General features: G+C 43.1%; 1 pseudogene; it reads left to right on the forward strand.

Moving 5' to 3' along the window:
• The first annotated feature begins 13,229 nt into the window (after nucleotides 1-13,229).
• LOC118663456 lies at nucleotides 13,230-13,973 on the forward strand (annotated as a pseudogene).
• The last annotated feature ends 247 nt before the right edge of the window (nucleotides 13,974-14,220 follow it).

The following is a 14,220-nucleotide window of genomic DNA, read 5'->3' on the forward strand; positions in this document are numbered from 1 at the left end:
TTCACCTACAGAATCCCCAACATACAGTCTTTCTCTGAAAATGGTCAGAAGGAAAGCCAAAGGAATCTCCACAGAGCTCTAATTTTGCTGGTCAAAGACAGAAAAAAAAAAAGTTTATCTACACTAATAAAAGAGAAACATGGTAATTGGCGTACGGCCACTACCCTTTTCATTGGCTAATCAGCGAGATGTGCAAATTAACTGTCAGCCAAGATGGCGGCGGCAGCCAGGCAGCTTGAAACTAACATGAGGCTTGCTTGCCTCAGTGACAGAGGACTCCAACGTTCCCCGCCTGCGGCTGCAGGCCTCTGAGCCTGCAGTTTAAGAAACTCTGTAACAAATACCACCGGGCTTCAGCCAGCAGATTCGCAACATTGTAAGCAAAGGCCAGAAACCTAAGAGCTGGAGGCAAGCCTCAAAGCTAAAGCTGGCCCAGAATAAAAAAGAAAAAAAGAAAAAAGGAGCGGTTGGGAGCTTCAGTCACCCCCAGCCTGAAAACAGCCCTCAGCCCCTCACCCAGACTGGCCAGGCACCCCAGTGGGGACCCCTACCCTGAAGGGTGTGTGACCAGCTGCAAACAGCCATCATCCCCTCACCCAGGCTGGCCAGGCACCCCAGTGGGGACCCCCACCCTGATCCAGGACACCCTTCAGGGCAAACCAGCCAGCCCCACCCATGCACCAGGCCTCTATCCTATATAGTAAAAGGGTAATAGGCCTCCCAGCACCGGGATCAGCGGAGCCATGAGGCCTCCCAGCACCAGGATCAGCGTGACAGGGGGCAGCGCCCAAACCCCCTGATCGTCCTGTGGCTCTGTGTGTGACAGGGGGAGGGGCCACAACCTCCCTATCCACCCTGCTCTGTTCGTGACAGGGGAAGGCGCCCCAACCCCCCCTCCCCCCCCCCACAGGCCCTGCTCTGTGTGTGACAGGGTAGAGCCATAACCTCCCCATTGGCCCTGCCCTGAGTGTGAGAGTGGTGGTGCCCCAACCCCCTGATCGGCCCTGCTCTGTGGGTGATAGAGGGCGGTGCCCCACCCCCTGATTGGCCCTGCTCTGTGAGTGACAGGGGGCAGCGCCCCAACCCCCTGATTGGCCCTGCTCTGTGCATGACAGGGTACAGAGCCCCAACCCCCCTGATGGGCCCTGCTCTGTGTGTGACAGGGGCAGGGCCCCAACCCCCTGATTGGCCCTGCTCTGTGCATGACAGGGTACAGAGCCCCAACTCCCCTGATGGGCCCTGCTCTGTGAGTGACAGGGGGCAGTGCCCCAACCCCCTGATCAGCCCTGCTCTGTGCGTGACAGGGGGTGGCGCCGCAACCTCCCCATCGACCCTGCCTTGAGTGTGACAGGGGGCGGTGCCCCAATCCCCCAATCGGCCCTACCCTGAGCATGACTGAGGGTGGCATCACAACCTCCCAATCCGCCCTGCTCTGTGCATGACCGGGGGAAGCACCCCAACTCCCCAATCGGCCCTGCTCTGAGCCCGACCAGGGGCTGCATCTAGGGATTGGGCCTGCCCTCTGCCACCCGGGAACAGGCCTAAGCCAGCAGGTCGTTATCTCCCGAGGGGTCCCAGACTGTGAGAGGGCACAGGCCAGGCTGAGGGACACGCCCTCCCCTCGAGTGCACAAATTTTTGTGCACTGGGCCTCTAGTTTATTATAATGCCCTACTGGGAGCTGAAGGAAAGGAAATGTGAAATTTAAAAAAAATCTGTAAAAGAAGATAATTATACAAAACCACAAAAACTCCAAAGCATCAAAAAATACATGGACATTCAAAAAAGAATTATAGGAAGATGGCAGAGTAGGAAGTCCCAGGAATCTGTCCCCTACCTACACAACAATTTACCTTGTAGAATCTATCTTATGACACTATTTTGGAACTTTGGAGTCTGTTGAAGACTTACAATTTCCAGGAGAAGTTTTTCATAGTAACTGATGGTTAGTTACAGTCAATAGCAGCTCTTTGCTCAGCAGTGACTATCCATGGCTCTTCTCAGTCAACCTTTATAATGAAAGTACTTAAGGGACAATTTACCCTACTGACTGGCCATTAAGAAAAGAACAACTGTCTTACCCATTTTCTTTTCTTTCTTTTATATATCTATATATCTATATATTGATTTCAGAGAGGAAGGAAGAGGGAGAGAGAGATAGAAACATCAATGATGACAAAAAATCATTGATCAGCTGCCTCCTGCATGCCTCCTACTGGGGATCGAGCCCGAAACCCAAGCATTTGCCCTTGACTGGAATCGAACCCAGAACCTTTTAGTCCACAGGCCTACATTCTATCCACTGAGCCAAACCAGCTAGTGTCCTACCCATTTTTCTAATACTGTTACATGCCATGAAATACTTCAGCTAAGAGAGTATGACAGACTACATCCTGAAATTCTATAAAATGTGCACTAGAATGAATTGTAAAATTTCCCAGTAATTGATGGAATCATTAACAACTATACCTGTGAATAAAACTCTAGGTTGGAAAAGGATCCCCTCAAAAATTAAAGACCTGTTGCCTTGTGTTTTAGTTTCCATGATGTTACAGAGAACTCTGATGACTCTGATTACTTTATGTATGGTCTTGTATCTTTTTTCTTTCTATATCTGACAAAATTATTTTCAAAAAAATACTTGTCTCTAGAGTTCCTTATAATATTCATATCATTATATATATATCAATACAAGAGGAACTGAATATATATCAAAACATAAACAACTTTTTAATTCAAGTGTTAGAAAGTTATTTGAGCAAAAAAAAAGAAAAAAAAGAGTGTGAGAGAGAACTCATGGACATGGACAACAGTGACCATTTCAGAGGGGTGAGGGCATTGGAGGGAGGTGGAAAAGGGCATAGAGGGGATAAAGGTGAGGCAAAAAATTATTTTTTTAAAAAAAAGTAAATTATTTTATTCTACATCTAAATTAGCAAAACAGTAAGACATTAGCCTAGCTGGTGGTTCAGTAGTTGAACATCGACCCATAATCCAAGAGGTCACTGGATCAATTACGGTGAAGGCACATACCAGGGTTGAGAGGTCAATCCCAAGTAGGAGACATACAGGAGGCAGCAGATCAATGTTTCTCTCTCATTGATGCTTCTATCCCTCTCCTTTCCTCTCTCTAAAAAATCAATTAAAAATAATAAAACATTTAATTTTTAATCAACAGTGAGTTCAGTTAATAATTGGCATGAAATGTAAAACAAAACAAATATTTCTAAGATAGTAATTTGTCAAATACAATGTAGAAATTAACAAAAAATTTAATTACGGTGGTAGGTAGATCATAGAAAAGTTTTACTGGAATGGTTATTGTTTAGATTTTTATTTGCTTTATTATTTAAAGGCTTATTTTACTGAGTGACTTACCTTAGCAAGGTCTAACATTTACTATGTTTGATTATAAAAAGAAAAATAAAGTTTCTATTTTCCATGTAATATTATTACTTAAGGGAAACTGTGTTCAGCTATCTCATCATGATACTAGATACTGAAGTCATTATCTGAGTTCCTGTAACTACCTACCTGAGTGCTTGTTCTTAGAAATAGTTTTGTTGTAGGAGACTATTTTTGAAAAAGATAAAATACAAATTCATATGTCAGAGTATTTGGATAGAGTAGTTTTGGCAGTGTGTGAAAATGCATTCTTAAGCTAATATTTGTCATTTAATGTCTACTCAATTTCCATGACCCAGATACCTTGTTTTCCCCCAAACTATTTTTCCCTTGAAGAAGATGGTGCATTATTATTTCATTTAATATTTTACACCCATCAAATGGTATTATAAGCTTTAAAGGAGATTAACGTATGCAAATTTATAAGCCAGGTTATTATTACTTCAATTCAAATAGCAAATTTGGAGGAAGGAAGGGAGGGATGGTAAGAGAGTTAGGTTTGTGTCTTCATTCTTGTTAAGTAAACATATTTGTGTAGGGTTTTAAACATATGCGCAAGTACTGAAGACCATATTTTCTTCAGAAAATATTAAATTTTTCTGTAGTTTCATGTGTGTTCAGTATCATTATCTGGAGCATTTCTCAATGAAATTTGCTTGAATGAAAACAAAAAGGATTTAATCAGGATATGTTTTGATAACAGCTGAAAGTTTTTTGGCTTTTTTTTTTTTTTCAACTAGCTTTGACTAAGGAGACAAGACAATTTAATAAAATGGTGAATAGCATTTCTGCTGACAGATCTGATATAGCAAGACAGTGACTGTCACATAAGAGGCGACCACACATACGTGCTCATTCCATATTTTTTTCTTTCCTCATAAGGCACAAACGGAAGCTATTTCTCCTGAGGTGGCATAATTACAGTGGAGCTTTGTCGATTTTACCCACTTCAAGACAAAGAAGACAGCCAGTGCTCACATTAATATTTTCCTGCAGAATGGCAGTTGACAGGAAAATAACTATCATTCATCACTGAAAAGTGTTCAATTCTAAATAGTATGTGCAGCTATCATGAGCCCAAACTATAACTTCATCCAACTATATTTTAATGTAGATTTTCAAAAATAAAATATAACTAGAAAAACACACACACACACATATATATATATATATAAACACAGAATGAACTGTAGGCTCTGCCCGGAGGCTTCCTCGGGCTATTTTAAATTGCATAGCATCTCATCATGAGCTGGCTTAGTCCCAGACAGTAGGCAGACAGTGGGCACATTCTTGAAGCTGTAATAAATATCAGGTTCAAAATGCTGATATCAAAATTTATGTCATGTTTAAAAACAGCAAGGGATAGAAATGTCACCTGCAAGATCCCCCCTCTTTTCTTTTAGAAGGTTAGAAATTGGATTTGCTTCATAATCTCTCAGAAAACACATTTTGTGCAAATTGAATGTATTCTAATATCCTGTTTAGCCTAGCACGATGAGCTGTATCATTAAGGGACAGAGTTTGATCTCTTAAGAATGTTGGCTTTCCTTGAAACATCTTAATCACATTGAAAACTTCTTATATCACATATGAGAACTTGAATTTGACATACAATTTTATAAATACTTTATGCTTACTTAGTGTGCTCCCCTTGTCTCTATTATCCTTGAATGTATTTATTTTGAAAAGAATTTGGAAATGAATTCATGAGATCATTAAATGTAACTGCCACCGCTGGAGTGAAAGAAAGTGCTTTCTGAGCCTATAATGCAGCACAAATCCCATTGGTAGACAAAAGCTTGCTGTTCGATATAAACTGGAAATTTATCTCTGATGCATATATTAGTAAAAGGTGTAGACTCAATATTAACACATACAAAGAAATTCTAAAGTAGTGGTGATTCTTCTCATCCTTAAAATTACAATTTTTAGGGAAATATTAGGCAATATAAAAATGTCCATTTTATAATGTGCCGGCCAATGGATTTACAGGTTGTCATTCAAATGGCATCTTTAGACCTTGCTTGGCTCATCTGTGAAATGTGCTGATGGAGACAGCACCATAGAAATACAGTTACTGTGGCAAACCCATCTAGCTCCAAAGGCATTGTACCACAAAGGGCGACAGTGATCACAGTGTTAATGGTTAGAACTAGGGAAGAGCCACTCTAACTTTGAGTCAGGCCTTTCACATTCTGAGGAATAAGAGATCTGAACATTCTGGGTGTTCATTAAACCTCTAATGTAGTCCGTTGACATTGGCACAGAGTTCAGTTATGACGCAGGAAGCCTAGGGCCTGGCTGTGTAAGCATGTGATTCCACTGTCAGTTCACCTGTGACAAGGAAGACACAGCCTTCCCTTTGCATCTCAGGAACAGTGATTGATCAGGCTTCCTTTGCGTTTTCCTTTCAGAGAAGAGAAACCCAGGGCAGCTAATTGAGGAGAAATGACATCAGTCATTGGAGTTCCCCAGATGTGGCATCGGGCATGTGCATCACCCTGAGGTAATGCAAGGAAGGGAGTCAATTAAGGGGAGCAGGAATTCAATACATCTGAGATATGAACAAGGCCAGAAAAAAATTCCTATTGTGGAGCCAGAATTCATTCAGTAAGAATTTTACTGAAACATTTTTAAAACATGATTAGAGTAACATGATCCAAAAATACGTTTTCAAAGGAAACGGCTATAATTAAAATGTGCAGAAGAGAAAAAGAAAAGTAAACAAGGGCCTCCCTTTATATTTGTCTTCTATAAAAGCAGCTTTTATAACCCATGACTACACAGGGTTTCTAGTATCTCACGGTATTTCATAAGCTAGGCTAAGTCCTAATATGGGTGCCAATGTTTAAATGTTTATTACTTCCTTTCAGTAATGTTCTTTCATATGGTTCCAAGAGTTTGTATACATATATATTCCTGGCTGTACACATTGTACACATTTATTTCTACAAGCGTTCAGTTGTATAATTGGAATTACCATTGCGTCCCCTGATTAATTATTAAAAGCAGCGCATGGAAGACCTCTCTATATATAGAGGTCTGAAGCAAAGCTCCATGAGGCAGGAGAATCCAGAACCCTGCCACCAGCGTGACAAGTCACATATGGTTAAAGATATTAGAAGGAGGTGCATTTTGATGACAAAGAAAGGACACAGGGAGGTGGCAGGTGAAATTGGCAGTCAACCGGATCAAGAGCAAACAACTTTGGAAAGGTCCACAGAACAACAGTTGGTAGCCCCAGTGCCTGATCAGAGCCTCTTTGAAATGCTCTGGGAGGAAATGCTTCTCCTGTCACCTGTGGACTCTATATTCTACCTTGCCCTTGGCCTCTCAAGATCCAGCAAGAACACTACTCACCGAAGACTCACTCTGTCAGCAGATCTGCCAGATTTTACAGCAGACATTCTCGCGTATGTTGGCATGAAGAGCCAGGAAGGGATCTCCTATGGCAAGAGAGCTGTATTCACCTCCTCTTAAATCAGTGGGTCGTTTCAAAGGGAACCAGTGGTTTTGATCAGAAAAGAAGAGTATGTGATGTTCGCATACATTCTCACCCACTGTTCTGCAAGGGGGATCTGTCAGTTCTGACAAGAGGAAATGGAGAAAAAAAAATCAAGCTGTTTCATTTTCATATATATTGAGAGCACAAAGCAATACTGATTTAGTGCCTAAGCCACAGAGGGTGTAACAGGAGCAGATGAAAGATACTTTGTCCACTGGTGGATTCTCTTGAAATATGTTGGAATATGGACTGCAGTGTAATAGTGCATTCAGTAAACAGCCTTGCAGGAACTGAGGCCATCTGACTCAAGTAATTATCCAAATGTGTCTCCATAGCAAGCAGGAAAAATAAATGTGAAAGAGTACATATCAGAATTTCATAGTGAGGCTGAATGAGAGAGAGGGGCAGGGACATGCTATGTAACTGGGAGCATTATGTTCAGATACATAGATTTGAAGGAGATTGAGATGGTGGGATACTTCTGGCATATATATGAGGTAATAAATGGGATTTCATTGAATTTGCTGGAGGAATTCTTTGGGGAAAGAAGGGATGGGGTGAGAATATCCCAGAACCCCACTAATGAGAAACAAACCCAAAATAATCTGACATTTCCCTTTCATTGTGATATTATTTTACTTGCTGCCTGGTGCACACTCTGCAGCCATAAATTATGTGTAAAACAATTTAGTCCCCAGAAGCCTAGTTACTTGAGCAGCATTATGTTTTGCATGTTTAGTTGTCATTTCTGTTAGGGAATTATCCAAATGGGGACTCAAGTCAGGGCACACAGCATTCAGAAGGACTCAGGGTCACTTTCTAATAACTGATGATAATGCATAGTCAGTTACTGGGAGGAAGGTTGATATTTTAAAATTACAACTAAGCCAAGTTCGGTTTGGCTCAGTGGATAAAGCGTCGGCCTGCGGACTGAAAGGTCCCAGGTTTGATTCTGGTCAAGGGCATGTACCTTGGTTGCGGGCACATCCCCAGTGGGAGGTGTGCAGAAGGCAGCTGGTCGATGTTTCTCTCTCATCGATGTTTCTGACTCTATCTCTCTCCCTTCCTCTCTGTAAAAAAATCAATAAAAATATATTAAAAAAATAAAATAAAATTACAACTAAGATGCAAAGTGCTAATCATATAAGCAAAAATAAAATGTTTTGCTTCCATTCAACATTTGGCCTGGTGTGCTTTGAATCTCTCCAGATTAGCGACAGTCTTCACATAGGATGTCAGGCTGAGAGATTACCTGTGATCTCAACTTTAAAAGGAGGGACACAGCAATTGAATTCTAGGCCTAGTTTGACTAGCTAGAAAACTACCCCTTCAGTAAATGTTCTAGTAACCCTTTTTAGATGGAAAATAAAATACATAAATGGCAGAATATTAATAAAAATTTTTCTTAGGCACCAAGTGGTAATCTATTTTTTTTACATGTATCTGTTTATTTTTGGCAAATTTTATTATTTTATTATTACAAATACATAGAGAATCCCAAATATATGTAGTTTGCAATTATTTTTTAACAATATGAGCGCATATATCCTATCTAATAAAAGAGAAACATGGTAATTAGCCGTACATCCACTACCTTTCCCATTGGCTAATCAGGGTGATATGCAAATTAACTGCCAGCCAAGATGGCGGCCGGCAGCCAAACAGCTTGAAGCAAACATGAGGCTTGTTTGTTTCAGCGACGGAGGACTCCAACATTCCCCGCCTGCCGCTGCCGGCCTCTGAGCTTGAAGTTTGAAACATTGTTACAAATATAGAAGCCAAACAAAACCCCAGAAACCTGCTTTCAGCCAGCTGGGATTTCAGAGCTGGAGTTGAAACAGTGTTTTGATTATAGAACCCAAACAAACCAGCTACCTGCTTTCAGCAGCCGAGGCCTAAGAGCTGGGGCCAAGCCTCAGAGCTAAAGCTGGCCCAGCATAAAAAAGAAAAAAAGGAGCGGTTGGGAGCTTCAGTCACTCGCCAGCCTGAAAACAGCCTTCAGCCCCTCACCCAGACTGGCCAGGCAACCCAGTGGGGACCCCCACCCTGAAGGATGTGTGACCAGCTGCAAACAGCCATCATCCCCTAATCCAGGCTGTCCAGGCACCCCAGTGGGGACCCCCACCCTGATCCAGGACACCCTTCAGGGCAAACCAGCCGGCCCCCACCTGTGCACCAGGCCTCTATCCTATATAGTAAAAGAGTAATATGCCTCCCAGCACTGGGATCAGCGGAGCCACAAGGCCTCCCAACACCGGGATCAGCACGACAGGGGGCAGTGCCCAAACCCCCTGATTGCCCTGCGGCTCTGTGTATGACAGGGGGTGGGGCCACAATCCCCTGATCAGCCCTGCTCTGTGTGTGACAGGGTGCGGCGCCCCAACCCCCTGATCGGCCTTGCTCTGTGCCTGATAGGGGGGAGCTCTCCAACCCCCTGATCGTCCTGCGGCTCTGTGTGTGACAGGGTGCGGCGCCCCAACCCCCTGATCGGCCCTGCTCTGTGTGTGACAGGTTGCAGTGCCCCAACCCCCTCCCCACCCCATGGGCCCTGCTCTGTGTGTGACAAGGTAGAGCCATAACCTCCCCATCAGCCCTGCCCTGAGTGTGACAGGGTGTGGCGCCCCAACCCCCTGATCCACCCTGCTCTGTGTGTGACAGGGGGAGGTGCCCCAACTCCCCTATCGGCCCTACTCTGTGAGTGACAGGGGGGAGCTCCTCAACCCCCTGATCGGCCCTGCTCTGTGCGTGACAGGGGGTGGCGCCGCAACCTCCCCATCGACCCTGCCTTGAGTGTGACAGGGGCGGTGCCCCAACCCCCCAATCGGCCCTACCCTGAGCATGACTGAGTGTGGCATCGCAACCTCCCAATCCTCCCTGCTCTGTGCATGACAGGGGGCTGCACCCCAACTTCCCAATCAGCCCTGTTCTGAGCCTGACCAGGGGCTGCACCTAGGGATTGGGCCTGCCCTCTGCCACACGGGAGCAGGCCTAAGCCAGCAGGTCGTTATCTCCTGAGGGGTCCCAGACTGCGAGAGGGCACGGGCCGGGCTGAGGGACTCCCCCCCCAAGTCCACAAATTTTTGTGCACCGGGCCTCTAGTCCTATATAATTAAAGCCTAATATGCTAAGTTCCTGGTCATCCAGTTGGCCGCTCAACCAATCAAAATGTAATATGCTAATGATATGCTGAAGCCACTCAACTGCTTGCTAGGAGATGCACTGACCACCAGGGGCAGACGCTCCAACCAGTAGGTTAGCTTGCTGCTGGGATCCAGCTGAACGGGACTGAGCGAGATGGGCCAGACACACTCTGGAGCTCTCCCGTGTTCCTCCCTGGCTAGCCAACCTCCTGTCTCCTTCCCTGGACTCGATCATGCACCAGTGGGGTCACTCAGCCTAGCCTGTGCCTTCTCACAATCCGGGACCCCATGGGGGATGTTGGAGTGCCGGTTTTGGCCCAATCCCGCAGGCCAGGCTGAGGAACTCCACTGGTGCCCAAATTCATGCACTGGGCCTCTACTTTAACTATAATGCAAGTCAAATATAGAAAAACTAGAGGCCCGGTGCACAAAATTTTTGCTTGGGTCGGGGGGGTCCCACAGCACAAATTGTGAGATGGCACAGGCCAGGCAGAGGGACCCCACCGGTGCACGATCGGGGCTGGGAGGGATGCAGGAAGTTGGCCAGCCGGGAAGGGACCGCAGGAGGGCTCCAGGGCATGTCCAGCCCATCTTGCTCAGTCCCGATCTGCAGGACCCCAGTAAGAAGCTAACCTACTGGTTGAAGTGTCTGCCCCCTGGTGGTCAGTGTATGTCATAGCGAGCGGTTGAGTGGCCTTAGCATATCATTAGCATATTACACTTTGATTGGTTAAATGGACAACCAGTCAATCAGACACTTAGCATATTAGGCTTTTATTATATAGGATTACTTAATAACCTTGATCATGCCTTTCTTTATCATAGCATTTAAATTAACCACTATTCTAACATTTATCTTTACTGGTGAGCTTTATATTTTCTAAAATTGATCTATATGAAATCACATTGAATGTATAACTCAGTGTCTGGTTTCTTAACTTCAAACATTTGCTAGTGAAATTCTTCCAGGCTTTTATCATGTAGCAAAACAAATTATCTGCTGCTGAATAAACATATTAAACCCCCCTCTCCTGCTTCCATACTTAGTGACTTAAATCAACTTTACTCACTTCTAGTTTCTCATAGTTTTGTGAAGGTGAGTTGGCAAAGCATCTCCTTTCTGTTCTACTCAGCATTTCCTTGTAGACTGAGGGCTGGGATTTAGTAAGCTGAAAACTTACAAAGTCATATGATTGATGCTTAAAATGAAAATATGTCTGGCACACTTCGTCATCTTGGACATCAGTCTATTCTATGTCAGAAATTAGCAGAGTAGATTAAACAGTCTATGATTCAATTACATGCTGTCTGGAAGGAGCTCACTTCAAATACAACAACATGGAGATTGACAGAAAAACGGGAAAAAAGAAATATCATGCACACAGCTATCAAAACAACAACAATAAAACTAGAGTGACTATATTAAAAATCATTAACATAGATTCAGAGCAAGGAATATTACTAGAAATAAAGAGGGGCATTGATTAATGACAAAATAATGACCCTAAATGTGTATATATCAAACAATAGAGCTTCATAGTAGGTGCTGTGAACACTGAAAGAGCTAAAAGGAGAAACAGGACATCACAATTACAAATGTTAGAACTTCTACAACCTTTCTCTACACCAGAAATATAGAACACTGGAATGACACAGTCAACCAACAGAATCCAATGAACATACATGTATAGTTAAGAGCTGTCAGAATTTATAACAGAGACCTCAACTTAGGAATGGGGAGGGCTGGTGGGAGGGGCTCACACACCCTGTGTCTCTGGAAAAGCCCTGCAGGACAAACTAGGTTTACAACAGAGGTGTCTGGTTGGAGCAGCCCCTTGTCTTTCCTCAGTGAAAAGGGGCTTCCTGTTTCTTGTGTCGGGGTGTGGCTGTGGCTCTCTGTTGCTTCATGTACCAGTTTGCAATTATCTTCCTGCCAAATAAATCACTTTTGGTGACAAAATTTCTAGTTTACTGTTGGCAGAACAAAAACTTGTTTCATAGGTATTAAAAACTGTATATAGCCTAAGTTATTACAATTGTTGCCTTAAATAGGTATTGTATTTTTAGATCACAATTCAAAATTGTGAATGGTGTTTGTATTTTTGCAAATGTGCAAGTAACATTGGTGCTGTTGATGTTTTTATTGTAACAAGTATATTATAATTGTCCTATATAGAACTTAAAATTTGCTAGGCCAGCATATTTAAGGGTTAACTTAAATAATAGGACTAATTCAAATAATTCCTGCACATCCCACACTATTTCAGCTTGTTCTTTCAAAATGCATGCTCTTGCTGATCCCACTGCATCAGTCCTTGTCCCACTTCCAGTGACCATATGGCATCTATGTGAATGTTCTATCATTGCCTAACTTTGTGTGCTTGAATGGCACAGCAATTCACTGCATTTCCAAAAGCTCTATAATGTTTATCACTGATGGCCATTTGATATTTTTATCTTATCATCATGATGTATTAGTGCAGAAAATAAAATTGGTATTCGAAAACCACCAGAGGCTTTGTGAATCTGACTGGTATATAGAATTCTATTGTTTTTTGAAAGATCAGTTGCTTATATAGATGCACAGAATTGAGGACATAGCTTCTTAATTTGTAAAAAGAGCAACCATAGGTCCATAGCAGATGTACAGACATGTCAGCTTGCAATAGAAGCCTTGTATTTTGGCAAGAAGGTGTGATTAGAGGATGCTTAAATTCACCTGCTTTTTTTCTCATCTCTCTGTTTCTCATGCTACTTTAAGGACTATATACATATGCACATACGCACATACCTATATACATACATGTATACATGCATGCATTCATATACACATACATACATACACACATATATGCATACACACATACATACACTGGGTGAATTCTTAAGATTTTTATCTAAGCATAAAGTACAATTTTATAATTCCAAATGGTGTCAGTTCTTATGGAATATTTTAAAGTATTTCTGATCTTCAAGAGGACAATGATGCTATCAAATTTCGATTTCTACTTTGATGTTCAAGGAAAGGATAAAGCCAATTCCATGAAATATAGCAGACATAGGGAATTGACAACTTATATTTTAAGACGACTGCTCAACATTTCACTAATTTCATATTATTTCAAAAAATATGTTGAGGCTTTGCAGACGCCGCCACCTCGAAGCCTCCCATGACCAACCATGGTGAACCCCACTGTGTTCTTCGACATCTCCATTGACGGCGAGCCCCGGACCGCGTCGCCTTTGAGCTGTTTGTAGACAAAGTTCCAAAGATAGCAGAAAACTCCCGTGCTCTGAGCACTGGGGAGAAAGGATTTGGTTATAAAGGTTCCTGCTTTCACAGATTATTCTGGGATTTATGTGCCAGGGTGGTAACTTCACACGCCATAATGGCACAGGCGGCAAGTCCATCTATGGCAGTGGTTCTCAACCTTCGCTGCACATTAGAATCACCTGGGAATCTTTAAAATCCTGATTTCTGGGCCTCATCCTCCGGAAATTCTGTTTCTTTGTTACTAATGTTGTGACCCCACCCCATAACAAAGAAACAGAATTTCCGGAGGATGTGGCCCAGAAATCAGGATTTTAAAAAGATTCCCAGGTGATTCTAATGTGCAGCCAAGGTTGAGAGCCACTGATCTATGGGGAGAAATTTGAGGATAAGAACTTCCTCCTGAAACATACAGGTCCTGGCATCTTGTCCATGGCAAATGCTGGACCCAACACAATCCTTCCCAGTTTCTCATCTGCACTGGCAAGACTGAGTGGTTGGCTGGCAAGCATGTGGTCTTCCACCAGTTGAAGGAAGGCATGGATATTGTGACAGCCATGGAGCGCTTTGGGTCCAGGAACGGCAAGACCAGCAAGAAGATCACCATTGCTGACTGTGGACAACTCTAATAAATTTGACTTGTGTTTTATCTTCACCACGAGACCATTCCTTCTGTAGCTCAAGAGAGCACCCCTTCACCCCGATTTGCTTGGAATGTTTTATAATCTTTGTGCTCTTGCCAGTTTATTCGATTCCATAATTTCCTTACCCCTCCCAGTCTAGCTGGATTGCATAGTTAAGTTTATGATTATGAAATAAAAACTAAACAGTTGTCTGTCAAAAAAATATGTGGAATGTTAAAAATTAGGAAAACAACATATTCAGTTGATGATTATGGGG

The sequence above is a fragment of the Myotis myotis genome, unplaced genomic scaffold (genome assembly GCF_014108235.1).
Source record: "Myotis myotis isolate mMyoMyo1 unplaced genomic scaffold, mMyoMyo1.p scaffold_m19_p_9, whole genome shotgun sequence".
Classification (NCBI taxonomy): Eukaryota; Metazoa; Chordata; class Mammalia; order Chiroptera; family Vespertilionidae; genus Myotis; species Myotis myotis.